This window comes from Gopherus evgoodei, chromosome 12, assembly GCF_007399415.2.
Source record: "Gopherus evgoodei ecotype Sinaloan lineage chromosome 12, rGopEvg1_v1.p, whole genome shotgun sequence".
NCBI lineage: Eukaryota > Metazoa > Chordata > Testudines > Testudinidae > Gopherus > Gopherus evgoodei.
The window spans coordinates 38,612,127-38,626,515 of record NC_044333.1 but is presented as its reverse complement, the minus strand read 5'-3'; the positions used below and the strand labels follow the sequence as shown (position 1 = coordinate 38,626,515).

At 37.6% G+C, this 14,389-nt stretch overlaps 1 protein-coding gene across 2 annotated transcripts in view; it reads right to left on the bottom strand.

Annotated features, from left to right (window-relative positions):
• BANP (BTG3 associated nuclear protein) overlaps window positions 1–14,389 on the bottom strand; it is a 250,865-nt gene that overhangs the window by 80,276 nt on the left and 156,200 nt on the right. The gene's annotated exons all lie outside the window — the stretch shown is intronic.

Here is a 14,389-nt window from a genome sequence, read left to right as displayed (position 1 = left end):
TTGGAGCCTCAGCAATTCAGAGTGACTACTTTTCCAAATACACTTACTAAATTTTATTTAGAGTAAGAGAGACACCGATTTTGAAAATCTAATAAAAATATCATCTGAGATCAGAACAGAGAACATTCTATGTTGTTCCTGTGGGATGTCAGTGTCTAAAATAACTCATCTACTGGTCATTTAATAGTTCTAGAATGTCAGTACCTGTTTGAAACAGCTCTAAACAAAGCATTAAAAGTCCCTACTGCAAACTGTATGGATTTCTCTCTCTCTCTCTCTACATCTCTAAAATAATGTAAAACACAAAATGATACGCCCAGCTGTGTGAACCTTATTCCCCTAATTACTGCATATTCTCTCAGCTGATTTAAAGTATTAGAAGTACTTTGTCCTAGTGTGGCTGGCTTGAAAAAATAGAAGCTATGAAAAAGATTAGACAGACGAACAATAGAGATAAAAAGTCAATCAATTAATCATACTTTACTATAACACAAACACTCATTTGGCAAGGGATTGAAAACTCCGTGCGAATTGCCTAGTACTTTCTTAAAAGACAAGTGTGTTCTTCATTTGCAGACTATTACATTATATTTTAAATTTAAAAAGCATATATCTTGTATCCTATGTAATCTAATCCCCAAGAAAACAATTGTCTTAAGGGAGATGGAGACAAAGAAATGCATTTTAGTTTTAACACACTTAAATGAGTTGCAGAAGATTTCTGGTTTTGATATAGACACCTTGCTGAAACGGCACAAAATGACATAGTCAGACCTTATGGTGGATCAGAGATGGATTTGATTTTCATCAGTCATTTACTGTTATGCTTAATGTAGACTCCATGAAAAGGTTAGCATCCTTTAAACACCTCTGATATGCTTTTAGGAGAAAAACAAAAGGATGATAAAAACGTTATCGTTTTCCAGAAGACTCATTATGCTGTCTTGCTCTGCAATCACAAGAGACCACTTTATGGACTCTGCCACTCAGGAAGTGCACCAAAACAAAGCACCTGCAGAACATTAGCAGCAAATCACTTTTACAAAATCTGTCCACTTCCCAGGCCGTTTTACAAATGGAAACAAATAATCTGCACACAAAAAAATTATTTCCCAATATATTTTATGTTACTTGATTTGAATGTACGTCTGTGTATTTTACATCTCACTGCTTTTCTGTCTTGCCAAACAAACAAACAGGTTTGTGGCATGAAAAAAGTAATATTATATGATGTTTTAGGCCATTAAGATTGATATAGTAATGGGAACTCAAAAGAACTCTGAATGGAGGACAAAAATAGGCATGTGACATAATGTCTAAAATCGATGGGAAGTGCTAGGAGTAATCTTAAAGTTAATACAGACGTTATATTATATGAATGCAGCCAACTATCCCCTGGAATATACTGTTTGTTCCCAAAATAAATCTTTACCTGCTGACTCTTACATGAAGCATGAAAGTGTGGCCAAATTCAAATCCTTTACTATTAATTTGAAACTATTTTCTTTAGAATATGGATAAGTGACAAAACAACTCCATAATTATATTATTGTTACACATTTTGCTCCATATGATAACTTTAAGATTTTCTTCTTGTTTTGCCTCCAGTGGAGCTATTCATATAAACAAAGGATTTGCAGGATTGGGCCCTAAATTAGAAAAGACAACAACAACAACACAACAACAAAAACCCCACAAGACAGAGGACAACATAGTTGAAGTATGTTGATTATTGATAACTGGAAAAAGAAGAGAAAAATTGCTCAATGAATAGATTTCAAAGGAAGGATTTGAAGCAGAAAGAGAATACTTGCATGACAACAGAGCAAATTTCCCAACCACTGACTAGTACCTGGAAAACTGGGATAAGTATTTACAATTTTTCTGCATCTAGTTTCCTTTTATGACACTTTTTTAAACGTTTGCCCAAGGTACAGATTGCAAGACATCTCAATATATTTCCACGCATGTTTGTTATATCTAGGAGATAGTTATTTCTAACAAATAAATACTAAGTAGCTCATCCTGAGAAGTGCAGGGCACCCACAACAGCATTGATTTTTGCCACAGACAACTAGATATATCTGGGCAAATAGCTCGTCACAACATCCACAGCAGGACTGAGACAACCATGTGCTAGCACAAACAGCTGACTTTGGCCATGATCCTGCTATGTGACCATTAGCATAGACCCCTGTTCCTGTGCAAAGTACCACTGAATTTAATAGGTTGTCGTATGGATGCAAGTATGCATTAACTTATGATTTATCAGCCTGGAAGTAATGACCCCTGTGAGTGTTATGAATAGGTCTTGCAGGGAAGGAGGAATCATTATAATTGTTTTCTATTGTAACATATTGACACTGTATGGAAAACATTGAGAATCACAAATCTAATTTAGATTGTAAACTCCCCAGGCTCTTAATCTTAGACTGTAAACTCTTTGATCAAGAGTTTGTACACCACAGAGCCATGATTCATGATTGGGGCCCTTAAGTGCTACCACAATACAAAATAAATAAATAAATAAATAATAGCTGGTCCCATTCCAGGGTTAGGGCCTTAATTTTAATATTAAGCAGCTACTGTCAAATTATAGTCCAAAAATGGTTGATGCCAAATACACAAGAATGCTGGGAGTTTTTCAAGAGGCTCTATTGATAAAAAAACACTTGAGGTCTTATGCAAGTTGAATCATATTTAACTTGCCCACACCAACATTTTTATTACGAACAACATGCTTTCTTTTCCTGAGGTTTTATAACACTGGACTTTCATCTTCTCATTACAGCAGCTCAGTTTATAGTTACTGCAAGACACTTTTTTCCAACTTGCCTAAATTACATTTGTAGATTAAAGTACTAGAAATTGGATAGGTTTTAAATGAAAAATATGGTGGTAATCTGAAAAGTGTGTGTGTGTGTGTGTGCATAAATATATATATGAGTTAGTTTAAAAAAGCACAACACTAACTCAGCACCTTGCAAGACCAGGCCCCTATTTCTGAAATTACAGTCTTCTTTAAAGTTAGAATTTCTCATGCGCATTTCAAATTGTAAAACAAAGTAGCTTTATACCTCCTGGAGCAGCATTATGCTCATCAGTGGAACACTATCCTACACCAGGGAAGACAGATATACAGTACATTTTGCCTACTGTATGGCTAAGTTAGCATCTTTAAATACATGCTGAACTGTAAAATACTATAGTAAAGATTAAACACTACATATATTAGCTAATCCAAAGCATACAAACATCTTCAAACCAAACCCTAAGTACACTAAAAACATTCATTCATCTTAGTTTATTTCAAAAAGCCAGTTCTAGTCTTGATATAAGTAACTAATCTGAGCACCATTTTTCCCCTCCATGCTTTTCTTTTTCCTCTTACAATGATATATAACTGGAATCATGTGTCTAATAGCATTAGGTACTAGAAATATGAAATACTGCTTCCAAACTTTATCCTATTAAAGAGTGGTTTTCAATCTTTTTTCATTTGTGGACCTCTAAAAAATTTCAAATGGAGGTGTGTACCTCTTCGGAAATCTTATACATAGTCTGCAGACCCTCAGGGGTCTGCAGACCACAGGTTGAAAACCACTGTTCTCTGGTAACCACCACCTTTTGTGGACCCCTTAGACATAGTCTTTGGACCCCCAGAGTCCGCAGATCCCTTAGACACAGTCTTCGGACTCCCAAGGTCCGCGGACCACAGGCTGAAAACCACTGTATTAAAGGATGAAAACCTCACACACTTGTTCAGTTGCATGACATGGGCACAAATGTATACATTAATAAGAAAAGTCATAGTTACAGCCTATTGCTCCACACAGCTCTGCAAGGATAAAATAAATCACTCAAACACCTGCTCTATGCACATCATAAAAAGGAGAGGGGGAATACAAATTTAAACTAAATTAATGCCAGTTCTACCACCAAGCTTCTGTTCAATCACTATCCAGTGAGCTTTCTCAAGAAACAGTGACTTAAACAAATTAAATAATGCTTACCCATAATTTAGCTAAACTCCCCATTCATTCTATGGCAGGTTAACCACTCAGGATTACTATATTAATTATCAAAAAACTTATTGCATCACAGAAGATGAAATCTTTGGAAGAATAAACTGGTTACATGAAGGCAATTTGGCAGATAGCTTCAAATACCCACAGAATGTTTTTGCCATCTCCACACAGCTGGATTCTGTTCTCTCTGCTAACTCTAGATGCACTGCTGCTCTGGCTCGTGTTACTATTAGCAGTAGCTGGGCACTGCTGAAGAAATTCTATCTACCTACCTACTGTAGGGACTTCTATGGCTAACATGAGAGGAACTGAACACATCCACACAAATAAAAATGAATTAAGATAAGACCATATTAAAAGATATTGCAAGTTACAGAGGTGAGCATTGCATTTATTTTTGAGACGCGGTGAGGCCTGTGGTTCTTCTTGTCTCTTGTCGGAGTGAGTTCCATAGTCTAGGTTCAGCTCCTATGAATGTGCTGTCTCTTTCGTGGTTCCAGGAGACAGAGGCAATCTATCAGGAAATTAGGTACAATCCCTTGGATGGCTTTGACTATCTGGGCAGATATATTGAACTGGATTCTGTTGTCAATGGGGAGCCAGTGCAAAGAAACGCATTAGGGTGATATATTCACAACTACATACGCTGCTAAGAAGGGGGCCTGTTGTATTTTGTACCACTTGGAGCTTCCAGGGTGCATGGCTCCATTTTTAGATATAACAAGTTGCAATTATCAAGTCTAGAGATCTCAAATGCATGGATCACTATGGTTAGGTCTAAGTCTGACAGGATGGAGCATCACCTTTTGGTCAATGACAGATGGAAGTGGTCATTTTTTGCTGCCATGGCTATGCAGGCATCCAATCACACGAAAAGTCCAAAGGATGCCAAGGCTGTGGATGAACAAATGAGAAAATTGTCTTAATAACGGGGGATGCCATAAAGGAGACAAATTCTTCTAAGCCCTTCCTTCTTTCTACTAGCATGATCTTTGCCTTGCTTAAGATTCAGATTTAGCCAGCTGATTACAGTTAGGCATCAAGAAAGATGGGGAAATGGTGCAACCTATGTCTGAAGTAAAGGAGAAGTAGAGCTGGCACATTGTCTCACCAACTCTCTCAACGGCTTCAGACAGAAGCTGGATAACATGAGAAGAAGGCTGAGTTTTGTGGGACTCACAGGTGAGGACTCTGGAAGTGGAGGAACAGTTGCTCATAATGACCCCATAGGTCTGATCTGAAGAAGGACCTGAGCCACGTCAAGGTGCTCCCATTCACCCCTGCAGCTTCTTGGAGGAGAAACAGGAATATTTGTTGATGAACAGCGAAGGCTAAAAGTGGAAAGCAGTAACCTGATTGCCATCAGTGCTTCCATGACTACAACTTGGGGAGTGGCCCAAATTATTGGAAGCAGGCAGTTGTATTTCTTGTCCTGCGCTAAGCATGTTCTTGGTGGCTTATCAGAACATACTGGATGTGGATGATCTTCTCTGGGAAACAAGGTGATAAACCAGCAACTCTCTCTGCAAGAACTTAAGTGTAGACAGTCTGGGTTTGCTAAACAATGTTATAGTATGACAGAGTTCTGCAGGGTGTGACCTTGCTGACTATGTGGTATAATGAAGCAGGAGTCCTTAAAACTCCTTATGGTAGTGCATTTCAGGGAAAGTAACAAGAAGAAAGGAGAGGGATAGTGCAGTGAGAAGAGAAATAGTGAGCAGAAAGAAAAACCCTGTAACTTTATATTTGCTTTGGTGTCCTCTGTAAAGAGGTTATGAATATTGCTAGGTTTCTTAAAAAAAAAAAAAATGATTGTCTCAGTGCTGCTGTGTTCCAAAACGTGCCCAAACGTCTTGAAAACATTCAGAAGCAGTAAAAATAGTGACTGAAATTATTAGAAGTGGTCAAATAAATGGGATGGAACTGTTACCAAAATTAAAAAACCAAAGACTTTTGTCCTTCTTGAAGTGAAAAAGAACAAAAAAAAAAACTATAAAAGTAACAGAGTATAAAGTATTGGTCTGGCAAGAATTTCAGAAAGTTTTGCATTCTTTAAGTGACTTAGGAGAAAAACAAGGAAAATATTTTACAGATTACCAGGCTCCAAACCATGAAACTAGAAACAGAAGCAATGATCTGGGAATGATGTTTCTTCCCAGAAAAACCCAGACTTGCAGTAACCACTGGCAAAGTTGGCCTGTCTACCAACTCACCTCTGACATTTACTATAGATAATTGTTATAGAGGTATAACTAGAACTCAAATATTTTTATGTAATCTAGTTGTTAATACACATTGGGATGTTCTCTCAAAGATACCTGGGAGACAGGAGAATTGTCTAACTCGGTTATAAATGGTTAGGCATGGTTCAGTGTGGTCCTGTCTACACAACCACTCCAGAATCCAGTTGCATCCTGACCAGGTAATTCAAAAGATGAGCTGAAGCCCAGTCAAACATGGTGCTCTGAAGTCACTGAGGCACGTCTGAAAAATCACACTAGTAGTGTACCGAATCAACCATTCTGATTCCTATTAAAATATAATGTGTAGTTGGCCTGTAAGTCAGTACCACTTCCATTCAAAAATCAAAAGCATTCTCTGATATCTTCTATGTGTATACTTGGAGTGTACACTGTATCTTCTATCTTAGTTAATACCTCCTCAGTACTAGCTCCCGTCTTTTTTTTTTTTTCACATTTTACTCATCTTTTTATTTTCGTGCTGATTGTCATCACAGCATATAATACATTTTCCACTCTATTAAGGCACAGATAAGTTTGCTCGGCAGTAATCAAATTTAATAACCTGTAGTTGACATTTTACATGTCAAATCAGAATTTCCTCAGCTGAATATCAAAGAGCATTATACAGAGCCCAGGATTATGATCCCAAAGCAGTTACTATACCACAGAACATTATTTCATGGTGCTCTGTCTGCCATTATAGAAAATGTGCACAACTTTTACAAACTGGGTACAAGTGTGCAAATTTTAACAGCCTGCCTCATCAAGGTTCATTAACTGTGGAAAAAATATTTGTGTGTTGAGTGATTGATATCATTCCATGTAAACAATTAAAACAGATGTCCAGAAACTTTTTTTTTAATATTTAAACTTTATACAGCTTTTAAATGCAGTATTTAAAGATGTAATTTATTATTTCTATACTTAATACCCATTTCTTACTTTAGAAAAAGATTATACTGGTCTTAGTGCATTACCACGCTTATTTTTTCCAGAGGTACTTTATATCTTACAATATACAGTATATTTAAATCAAATGGAAAAATATTCTAAAAATCTTCATATCAAACTAATTTTACATTCATTTTCCAGTCTCAGTTTGCTATAATATCTGCCAAATTTCATCACAGCAGCAAAATAATATCCCACTATACCAGCCTAGGCTAATGTAAGCAGTTCAGTGAATGCTGATAGTAAACAGGACCTGAAAGAGCAGTGCCCAAAGTGGGGAACAGCTGTTCTACTGTGTGGACTAATGTCAATAAATATATACATATATACACACACGCAGGCATGCATAAGGGGTGGTCTTCAAGCTAGACTAAAACAAAAAAACCACTTCACAATTAAAATGATCACAATCAAGGACTTCGAGCAACCTTATTTTTCTTTCGCAAATACTTAACACTTTTTGTTTCAAATGTGTATAAAGGACAGACAAGTAAATGAGCTTTGCTCATTACCTTCATTTCTGAAGAACAAAGCAGCTCTGCAAGAACTTTGTACAATCAATTCTCAAAGAATTGCCAGTTATGAATCTTTTTTTTTCAAAACCAGACTAACAGATTCTAATTTCCAGCTGTATAACATTGCATTTTTCATTTTGTTGTTTTTGTTCTAACAATTCTGTTTGTTTCTCTATGTAGATTATTCAAAGCAGATGTGCTGAAACAGGAAAACAGCTTTTTCAACAATCTACTACACAGCTGGCACGGAAGTTGAGGGCTATGCGCGCGCACACGCACTCACTCTCTCACTCCTCTCTGTCGGTGGCATATGGCAAAAAAACCCACAATATGAATATCTCTGTGTCCCATGGTACGACAGTTCACAAGGGGGATATCAGAGCAGCACAGTGCCTGCAATTCAAAAATCCACCCCCTTTTCTCAACCTTTTGCAAAGGAAACATGCATCTGACAATGATCTTAACAGCACTGCCCTCTGCTGCTCAGAAGTGAGGCACAGAGGAAGAGCAGAATACCATAGTCAAGGACTTGAAGTAGGGATTTCAACACTACCTTACAGTAGCCTGATTCCCAGTGTCAACAAAACAATATCTGTAGTATACATGTGTTCTTTCAGCTGTTCAAGTCATGGCATGATTAAAAATGTTTATACTGGCCTTATTAATACATATTAGCAGTATCTGCTCTACAGTATCAAAATGAACAATTAAAATGAGTATTCAGAAAAGAGAATTAAAACAGTTTATTGTAATTGATTATTCTATGAAATAACACACACACACATTATTCTAGTTATTGAGTGCTAGCTACCTGGGTAATGAGGTGCTACATTCAAACAAAATGCAAATGTTATGTTCCTCGCTGCAATATATTGTATATAATCAACACATCTGAGACATTTTGCCTGATAATGATTTTCATAGCCCTGAAAAAAAAATCTAACTGGCAAAAGAGTCCTAGTAAAATAGTTTTAAAAAAAAATTATTTACTGGTCTATGATTATGTTTTTCAGACAGAAAAAGATTATTTCCAATATTTTCACTGGCTATATTTAACTTGTTCTATAGCCTAAAATTCAGCAAAAGCAGAATTAAAATCAATATTAATTGTATTATTATTAAAAATTGTTCTTGGAGTTTCTGGTTAAATTGCATCTTAATGAGATAATAATCAGTTATATGGTGCCATTACTTATTGTTAAGAGAGATACCTAATACGTAGTAATTAGCATCGAGGGAAAAAGAACAGAAAGTAGATCTTAACAGGACTGGTTCAAAATTTTCTCAGAGACAGATGGGTTTCTAAATAATTTCCTTTATAAACAAGCATATTTACCTTTTGGTTTAAGCTAATCAGAAATAAATGGTCATTGGAGTATACTATCTATCAACTGGCAGACCCCCTTCTTCTATTCCACTTCCATTCCCCCTAACAAAGATGTATAGATTGTCCTTCACATCAGACCATAACAAGCAGATCTTACAGAAACGCATGGGATGTACAAATGTGGTCTCCTCATCTCAAAAAAGATATACTGGCATTAGAAAAGGTTCAGAGAAGGGCAACTAAAATGATGAGGGGGGTTGGAATGGGTCACTTATGAGGCGAAATTAAAGAGGCTAGGACTTTTCAGCTTGGAAAAGAGGAGTCTAAGGGGGATATGACAGAGGTATATAAAATCATGAGTAGTGTGGAGAAAGTGAATAAACAAAAGTTATTTACTTGTTCCCATAATATAAGAACTATGGGTCATCAAATGAAATTAATAGGCAGCAGGTTTAAAACAAATAAAAGGAAGTTCTTCTTCACATAGCGCAGTCAGCTTATGGAACTCCTTGCCTGAGGAGGTTGTGAAGGTTAGGACTATAACAGGGTTTAAAAGAGAACTAGATAAATTCATGGAGGTTAAGTCCATTAATGGCTATTAGCCAGGATGGGTAAGAAATGATGTCCTTAGCCTCTGTCAGAGGGTGGAGATGGATGGCAGGAGAGAGATCACTTGATGATTACCTGTTAGGTTCACCCCCTCTGGGATACCTGGCATTGGTCACTGTCGGTAGACAGGATACTGGGCTGGATGGACCTTTGGTCTGACCCAGTATGGCCATTCTTGTGTTCTTATGATGTTCCAGATCTGGTCATGAGGTCATGTATCTCTATATATCATTTTAACATATTGTCATCTGTGTAGTATTGCACACTGAGTGCAGTGTGTGTGAGAGATGGTCTGATCTGCATATCAGATACATATCCATTCTGGGGATGTTCAGACCTGAACTTCACAGTTCAACATCACTCACGTATTACATAGATATGCACACTCTTCTTGAACTCGCCCTCCAGAAGGCAGCCCCTCCCTACAACTCTGAACTCCTTTCACATTCCTCCACCATCACTCTCTCCACTCTACCAAGCACACTGATTCATCTCTGCCTCTCAAAAATCAGCTCTGTGACTTCCATGCCGTTCCTTATGCTTGAAGTGCTCTTGTAAAAACCTGTTTGCTGAGCCACCTCCCTTGCCACAGCCAACAACTCTTTAAACTCACTGCTGTCATGAAGCCTATGAGGAGTGACTGAGGTGGGCAAAACAGTGCAGAAAAAAACTAATGCTACCACTACAATGTATACATACCTCACTGAACTGAATACCTATGTGTTGTTAATGTCACCAGGATCCTTTCACTACCTATTCCATTTATGAACCTAATTTGGCACGTTATTTTGATTTGAGATTGTAAACTCCTCTGGGCAGAGACCATGCCTATACTTGTTTCTGTGAGATGCCTAGCATATATTTGGGCGGTAGAAAAATATCATATTTATATATTTAATATCATATACAATGTATATATTACACATACATCCAATAGATAGATTACATAGACAGATATTGCAAAAGCAATTTACAATAATTAGCTTTCTCTTCACTAAACCTGTGACAGATGCTACAGTTTGTTTTGGATTCTCCTAACTTCTCTAGATGCCACTAACGCGCGCACGCACGCACGCACGCACGCACACACACACACTTCAGATAAAGACGCAAACTAATCTTATGAATGCTCCCTCTGTGAAGAACCTATACACATAGCAAACTATTTGCTCATTAGGAATAAATTCAATCAAATTCTGACTTTTAAAACAGCAATGACTTTTTGTTTTGTTTGTAAACTAAAAGTGACTAGCTGAAAACCATTTCTCTGGTGTCATTTTAAATACTTCCTAAACTGGCTAACTGGTAAGGCATTGGGATGTACAAAGAACAATCTAGAAAATGAAATAAAGGGGTATTGAAATGCTGAATGTGTTACACTTCTGCCTACTTCTACACATAGGATAGGGTTTCTGAACACCATAGACTTATCTTCACATATGCTGTGGAGCATGTATACATCTAACACCTTTGGGGACCTATAACACGCTAAAACTCAGCAAAAGGAAGAACAGGATGCAGTGAAGGGTTCGGGGGCCAAAGGGTGGAATAAAGGGAGAGAAAAGACAATGAGGAAACTTCTGGTAATCCACAGTCATTGCCAAATACAAACAGACTCCCATTGGTCTGAGGACTTAAGCTATTAGTTAATACAAAGTCTAATTATTTTTGCAGTTTGGTATTTTTATTAAACGTCCACTGAAATATGAAACTATGAGCTAATAGAACACATGTGTAGGTAGAGTTTTCTTTCTGGCATGATTTCATTGGTTCCATGGACAGTCATGCCAGAAAAGCAAGATCTAAATTCAATGCAACTACCAGGACAGAAAATTAAACAGGAAAAAATAAAAACAAAAAATTAAAACAGCTGGCAACATTACGCAGAAAGAGCTAGTATTACCATCCTCTGCAAGGTTTGAAATATAGCTATCAGTTTGGAAAAGTTTCACAGATAAAATGTAATGGTAGATTTAAACTATGTTTTGTTTTAGTTAGTATGGAGCTAACACAATCCTGTTCTTTGCACTCTGGACTAATTGATGTACAAGCCCTTTTCTGGGGATCAGGGTAACAATTTAGATCAGGAAAGTTGTAGTACAAAACAGTATCTGAATAGTGGAAGCCCTCTGAAGGTCTGCCTGCCTGTTTGTGCTAATAACGTGTACATTAATAGGTGGAATCTGGAAGCTGGGGATTAGTGCTCCAATGGGACTGCTGCCAGCAAAACTTAAGATCTAATAAAATCTTGGTTTGCAAGAATATTCAATACCTGCTTGAAAGCCATCAAAATGACAAATTATTCACTTCTCTCATTACTGATGTCCTTAAGTTCTCCTGGTAAGGTGCATTAAAGCTCAAAAAAAAAAGAAAAAAAGGAGGGGGGGAATAAAGTGACTTTTCAAAGTGGTGATGGACAGTTGGAAGAATACAGCGGGCAATGTTCTGAGAAGTACTCCAGCAGTAGAGACCACACTCTACTACTTCTCCCGTTTGATTCTGGGCTGTATTGTACATATAGGGTGGCCAGATGTCCTGATTTTATAGGGCCAGTCCCCATATTCTGAGCTTTTTCTTATATAGGTGTCTATTACCACTTTCTTTCCCAGTTTTTCACACTTTCTATCTGGTCACCCTATGTACATATTCAACCTTCAGATAATATACTACTTTTGGGGAAAGGACTGAGGAAATGTCAGGTACAGCCATTACCCAGCACAGTATACATCTATAATGCTACACAAGGGCCTTTCCCAGAGCTGCCATTCTTCCTTCCTGGCACATAGAGCTCCAGTCCTCACTGAGACCACTTAGCACTTCTACACTCCAAATAATAAAGCATTGATAATATGCACAAAATCAGGGGCACATAAATTTCATTAAGAATGGAGCTAGTCTCACCCCAGCCATTGCACACTTGTTCACACTTCCAAGATTGCAGGGAAACAGGAAGTAGCAAGTAGTGCTTCCAAGAGTGCAAAAGTTATTGAAAACTGGTGCCTAAGGGAAGGTACTTGCTTTGATACATATGCAAGGTGTCCTCTGACAAAAGTCCCTGGTGATTCACATGGTGTAGCAGTTAGTTTTGTGAATTCAAATACAAGCGTGGTGAAGAAAACAATAAAAAGATTTACACTATTCGTTTTGCATCCTGTAACATACTGTGAAAATAAAGTTTGAAAAGTAGAGTCAATGATATCTGCAATACTATCATTTGTGGTTCACAACTAAAAATAATAAGAAATCAGGGGGAAAAAATGTAGGCAGAAGTTTTCCAACTAATTGTAGTCACAATCACTTCTGCAGGGCCATAACTGTTCCTATCAACACACATTGATGTTTAAGTCCAGTAACAGTGAAAAATTCCCTAATTTACATGAACTACTGATGTTAATCAAGCCAAAACTGATTAATCTGTATTTTTCTTCTCTTCTGGAAAACAACCCTAATTCTGGAATATATTTTTCTTACTCATCCTTTCTAAGTTTGCACCTCTTAGAAATAATTTATTAGATCTCCAAAATTTCATGAACTCTTTCAAAAATAGTTCAGCCCTGAAAACTCATATTTACATCATAACTTTTTATTCCAGCATGGGAAACAGCCACATAGGATGTATGATACTCTAATGCAGTGCTTCTCAAAGCCAGTCTGCCGTTTGTTTAGGGAAAGACCCTGGCAGGCCAGGTCGTTTTGTTTACCTGCCGCGTATGCAGGTTCAGCCGATCGCGGCTCCCACTGGCCGCGGTTCACTGCTCCAGCCCAATGGGGGCTGTGGGAAAGGTGGCCAGCACATCCCTCGGCCGGCGTCGCTTCCCCCAGCTCCCATTGGCCTGGAGCGGCAAACCACAGCCAGTGGGAACCGTGATTGGCCAAATCTGCAGACACGGCAGGTAAACAAACCATCCCAGACTGCTAGGGGCTTTCCAAGCAGCAGCTCAATTCTGAGAAGCACTGCTCTAATGGGTTCACTTAACCATCACCGCATAGGTACCATCAGCAAAATGTGATCATCCAAATCTTTTTGCTTGCAAGTTGACACTGTTTTAATAATAAAAATATTTTAACTGGCATGTATTGGATCTATTTACAGATGCAGAGATTCAGAACACTTACTATGGTAAATATGTGCCCTATGTGGTATGAAATAACATTTCAAGGAAAAAACGCTAGGTTTGTAATACTAGAAAATTGCAAATATTCTGCACACTTGTTAGTGTCACAAAGAAATAAAAGATCCAGGGTTAAATATGCACTATTGCTTCCAATAAGACTTTACTTGGCATTTTGTTACATGCAGAAGGGCTAATGGGAGATAAAGGAAATAGTGAAATCCCAAAAAGAATGCTCCAACATGTGACTTCCACATTATCCTGTTTCAGTGACCTAACAATAGTACAACAACAAGACACTTCAGATTAAAATTGATTAAAAAAATCTCTTCAGAAAATTAATTGTAATAACAGATTAGGTTGTTTCTCCACACAAAAGGCCAGGAATGGCCAAAGATTGAGAGTTCCGATAGTTCCCCAGAGGTTCAGACTCCAAGTGGCTTGTGTCTTGCCAAAGCTCAAGCCCCTGGTCATAGATCTTAACACAGCTTGTATTATAATATTCAGCATGAACAAAAACAGTTTTTCATTCAAGTGGCCTGGACAGAAGCTTCCCTTACATGAGTACTTTTTACTGTGGGTATTTTAACCTAACATAACTTGA